Raw genomic sequence first — 5,595 nt, forward strand, 5'->3', positions numbered from 1 at the left:
CAGATTTTTAGTTTATTTTTTCTAAGAAAATGGAGAAATCAAGGGAAGTCTTATCTAAAAGGGGTCAGAAATCAAATAATATGAATAGTCATGTCATATCTCTTAGGAATTTCATTTAAATAAGAGCAAGCATTGAAATATTTTTCTGCTTCTGAGAATTATTGGTTTTCTTTTTGTGGACTGCATATTTTTAAAAAATATTTTTATTAAAGAAGTTGTGGGTTCACAGAACAATCATACATAAAATATAGGATTCCCATATACCCCTCTGTTATTAACACCTTTCATTGATGTGGTACATTAGTTACAATTGATGAAAGCATATTTTTATATTGTACTATTAACTATAGTCCATGGTTTAACTTAGGGTTCACTGTTTCTGTAGTGTAGTTTCATGGACTTTTTTTTTTTTACAGATTTTATTCTATAACCATATATACTTAACTTTTCCTTAAACATGGTTAATGGCTATTTTCCTCCCATACTTATTCATTCACACATTTAACAAATAACTATTAAAGAAATCTTATCCTTTTTTGAAAAATAAAGGCACAAATGTTAGGTGTGAATGGTTTAATCATTCATACTGTTAGAGCTACTGCTCTAGAGCAGACTGTTAGATATTGAATGTGTTATACAGGATAAGTCATGGCCCTAATGCAATGGGCTCAGCACTATATTTCATGACTGGACCTCAATCCGTAAATGAGCCACCATAACATAGCAGAATACAGAACTTCCCCCCCCGCCCACTAAAAATTACCAGAGAACAAAATATGGATCACAGAGGAAAATATAATTACAAGGTGGACAGAACACTCCTATTAGAGAAAAAATTCATCCCTGAGTATAAATCAAAGTCAGCATTTTGCTGAACATATTAGAGAGACACAAATGGAAAGGAATTAATCAAAATATTCTTAAAGTTAATTTTTAAATTCATCAATGCACACATAAAGAAGTATTTGCAAAGATGAATAGATTTTCCCAAATAGCAATGCTAAGGATCCCTGAGCAGATGATACGGAGCAAGAATCGTGAGCATCCCAAAAGAGCATCAACCAAACTGGAGGAAAGAAGAATCTAAACCAGGCCAAATCAGAGGTTATTCTGATTTATTTCAACAACGAAAATTTTAAATCATTTCTGAAGAAAAGACAAACTACGTGCTGATCCAGAACCCTGCTGCACAGACTTCATGCACTTGCACATAGTAACATGTACCAAATGCCAAGAGGTATTAAACAACTTGAATACTGCCAACAAAGAGATTACATATAACTCCAACTAATGGTTGAGCTAGAATCTACTCTTATCAGCAGTAAATAACCTCTGATATGGTCATTCAACCAACCCTGGTTAAGCCTAGGAAAAAAGCAGCTATTTATAACTGGAGTCTGTATATATGTGTATATATTGGGCATGGAGCACAAACACTGACACATAGCAGGCTGTCAATAAATGGTAGCAATAGAAACCATATTTAAAACTCCATTTTACTTGCTGCGTAGAAAATAATGATTTGCACATCTGTGTTCTATTTTTCTCTCAGTCTTTATTTTCTAATCTATGTTTTCTAGGATCCTAATATTATACTTTTTTAGTATCAAGTTATTTTATTGAATCTATTTCTTTCATGTTGTGTGATATCCTTTACTGTATGAAATAAATGTCCATAAAACATGAACATGTAAATGTAAAAATTAATGATCAGTAGAGCATAAGAAAAGAAATTAAACCATATTCTTAATGAAAGAATGCAGGAATAAGGAAAAGGGAAAGCTTCCCCAAACTTCTGTTAAACTGATTGTAACAAAATAAGTTTTCAGTATGGACATTGGTAGAGCAATGCAAGTATCAGTGTACAGCTATACAACAGTTTTTGCTTTGTGCTTCAGAAATGGTTTGCTTCAACATGTTTAACAATACCTGTGAAGTGAGTTAAAGATTTTGCCCTCGGAGGTCCCCATCCTCAGAGAAAAGCGCATTCCCTTGGGATATCAAAACACATTGGATGTGAAAGAGTGCTTACTAAACAAACAGATTTATTTTAACAGTTTGGGTTGAAATAAGTAAATGTATACACATCTCTAGCATTTCTAACACTACAAATCTTAATGAAGGCTGTTTTTAATCATGCAGTGTGAAGGTTGAGGTTTGATCCTCTGTAAATGTTTGCTTTTGTAAATAACTTTCCAAAAATGACCATTTCAGTTCTCCCGAGATGGATGATGTTCCATTTTATCCTTCCTGTTGTCCTGAGTTAGACATGTAAGTTGTTGCACTATCTTCTCATAGTAAACTATTGTTTCAGTTTGCTAAAGCTGCTGGAATGCACTATAACAGGAGGGGATGGCTTTTTCAGTGGGGATATATTAGATTACAAATCCACACTTCTAAGGCCATGAAAATGTCCAAATTAAGGCATAAAGAGGAACATACCTTCTCTAAGGAAAGACTGCTGGCATCCCGGGTTCCTCTGTCACATGGAAAGTTGCATGACAGTGTCTGCTGGTCTTTCTCTCCTAGGTTCTGGTTTTAATGGCTTTTTCTCTCAGTTCCTGTGGGTCCTTGTTTATTTCTCCCAGTAAATTTCTCTCTCAGCTCTCTGAGCTTTTACTGTCTTTTATCCTCTTCAAAAAGGGCTCCAGTAAAGGATTAAGACCCACCTTGAATGGGCTGGGTCACATTTCAATTGAAATATTCTAACAAAAAGGTCCACCCAAAATAGGTCTGCCCCCACAAGAATGGATTAAAAGAAAATGGTCTTTTCCGGGGTACATAAGAGATTCAAACCAGCACACTATGAATGAGGAAGTAAGCAGGAATTTTGACTTCCTCTCAAATCTCAGATTATTGCTGCATTTGACTGAAGATCACTTTGGGTTTTCAGCCATTCTTTTTTTTTTTTCCTTGATCATTTCCTTATCTTTATTTCCCTTATAAAAAAGAGGCAAATACAAGAAAATGAGAACATGTCAATGCTTAATTTTAAAGCACAAACTTCAAGTCTGTTTTAAGATTAATACGTAGTCTGCTAACTTTCATTCATCTGAGAGTTAGGAAATTAAAATGAACATGATGCCCTGTACTGACTACAACTAGGATACCTGATATCTTAACCGTGGGTTTGTCAAGTTTATAGGCTTCATTTTGCATTAGAATTGTACTTTTCTTGATATGTATAAATTAAATAAAAAGACAAAATCTTCTGTTCTTGTGTTATATTAATCTTTTCATGATTCATGCCATGTCTTATAAAAACAGTTTTTTATGTTTGTAGGAACAGAATTTTGCCTTTTACAAAGCAAGTACTTTGCTTCTTTACTCAGAATTCTGAACTTGCCAATAAATTCTAGTACTGTGCCTGCCACTATGTGTTTCTACCATCAGACATTTTAATTTAAACATAACTGATTATATTTTTCAAGTCTCTGATTCTGTAAAAGAAAATAAAAGTATATCAGAAGTCTCCTGTGACTACCATAACAAAATATGCAGACCCCACCGGGTGTTCCTAATGGTTTGTTAGGATATTCCTGCTTGATCCAAGTCCATCTTGCCTGAGGCAGCTTTTCATTTCCATCCGTCTGCCTGCCTGAAGGGTCATTTTAGGTAGAGAGGCCATCCTGGAGGCAAAGGAGCTTCTAGCTGTTGTCCAAGAAATGAAAGCAAATGCGTCTGTATTAGGCCACTTCCCATAAACATATTCCAGTCACTAACCAAAACACTCTATGGTCCTCTTCAAGAGAAGACGCCAAATTCATTCCAAAAGCAACTCCCAATAGTCCAAAGAGTGAAACAGAGAAGGTTCCCATGGTCAACTGTAGGTTAAACCACATCATCACATTACAGTGGCTGCCCAGATTGATGAAAATGATACTTTGTGAATCATCAATCAGTACCCAGAGTTCTCATGTGGCATTAGAAAGACCGTCAGCTAATTGGTAATAGTTTTTCAATAGCAGCTCCATCTCTTCTGCATGGTCAATTCCAGTACTGCTCTCCTCAGAGACTGGGGGGTCATAACATTTTGTCAGACAGAGCTCTTCTAGCAACTCTTCTTCAACTAAGATCTCCAAAATCAACTCTGTGAAAACATTAATACCCATTTCTAACTCTGAAATTCTTTTGCCATTTTCTAGTAAGACCTGCAGTTTGCTTCTGTGTACAGAAGGATGTTAGGGATCCACTAAAGCTTCCAATGTCTCAAGGATCAGTGGCTGCAAAATGCTGTTTCCCTTGAAGGGTACCGATCCAATATTGCAGGAGTACTTCTATAGCTCTAAACTCAAAAGGTAAAGGGTATGTGACAAGTTGACCCTCTCCAGCCAACTGTGAAGGGAGTTCCCGGAACAGCCAGTGATCTAAATTTAAATCATGATAATCTAATATCAGAAGACATTCTGGAATTATCACAGCTTTCAAATACTCCATTCTCATGATAATCTCATTGTTTCTGGTTGTGAAGCTCATTAAATGCTGAAATTGCAAATCTCTGGCTTGAAGCCTAACTCTTGGTATAATTCAATTTTCTTCCTTTCGAAAGAAGTAACATTCCCCACTTTGTCAAATTTTGTCACACTGGGGCCATCCTGGCTAAAGTGGCTTGAGAGACATCAGAAGTTCTAAACCGGAGCATTTCATAGGAGTTATGGTTCTATGGCAGCAGCAGGCTGGGGAAGATGGAAGTTAGCGCTCCGCCTCTTTTCAGCCATTCTTAATACAATTCTTGAACATCTTTCAAGATCTAAGGTTAAAAATCTTCTAGATATCACCATAGTAAAAGACCAGTCCTATGTTGCCCTACCTGGTTCTCAGAGTCAAGCCCTAGAAATCAAAATGAACAAAAGTGGATAAAGAGAGCCCCTCAGAGAATTCTGAGTGCCCTACAAACCATGTAAATATTACAGAGCCATCTGTTAACTCATTAGAAAAAAAAAAAAACTGCTGAAAATTTTTGGATAATTTCCAAGTTCCCTACCTTCAGAGATGTGCTTGTTTTACTACAATGTAAAAGTCATGAAGAATGGATTTTTGGTTTGTTCACTAAGGTATTCCAAATGCCTAGAATAGTGTCTAGCACATAGTAGGTCCTCAATAAAAATTCCTTGGATATATGACTACAATTTAAAAATACAATTCTCTCAGTGAGTGAAAGCAAAATGAAACAAAATACTAAACTAAAACCTGAGAAACTCCCAGATATGGATACTGTGAGGTTAATTTTCTAGACCTTAAAATACACACACCCAGATGATGTGCTCAAGGCTTTAAACACTGTCAGATGATTAGGTCTCTGGGAAATGTGCCAAACTCAGCTATGAAGCCCTATTTGCCTCTCGAGACAATACCCTCCATGTTTGCTCATCATTATGTCTAAATAACCATTAGTAATCTTAACAAATCTGAAAAAGACTCTGGCACATATAAAAGACAATAGGTAAATATTAGTGCATTGAAAACAATCATCATAAAGCCAAAGACCTTTAATGAAAAGAGACTAAAAAACTCCATTATGTCTTAAAACAGAGGTTGTATCCTGAGCTATACTATTAGAATAATTCTTGAGAGAGCCACTGTAATTTTCACATA

At 35.7% G+C, this 5,595-nt stretch overlaps 1 pseudogene; it reads right to left on the reverse strand.

The window, feature by feature from the left end:
* Nucleotides 1–3,517: 3,517 nt before the first annotated feature.
* LOC119536937 lies at nt 3,518–4,642 on the reverse strand (annotated as a pseudogene).
* Between the last annotated feature and the right edge of the window lie 953 nt (nt 4,643–5,595).

Source organism: Choloepus didactylus, chromosome 6, assembly GCF_015220235.1.
Source record: "Choloepus didactylus isolate mChoDid1 chromosome 6, mChoDid1.pri, whole genome shotgun sequence".
Classification (NCBI taxonomy): Eukaryota; Metazoa; Chordata; class Mammalia; order Pilosa; family Megalonychidae; genus Choloepus; species Choloepus didactylus.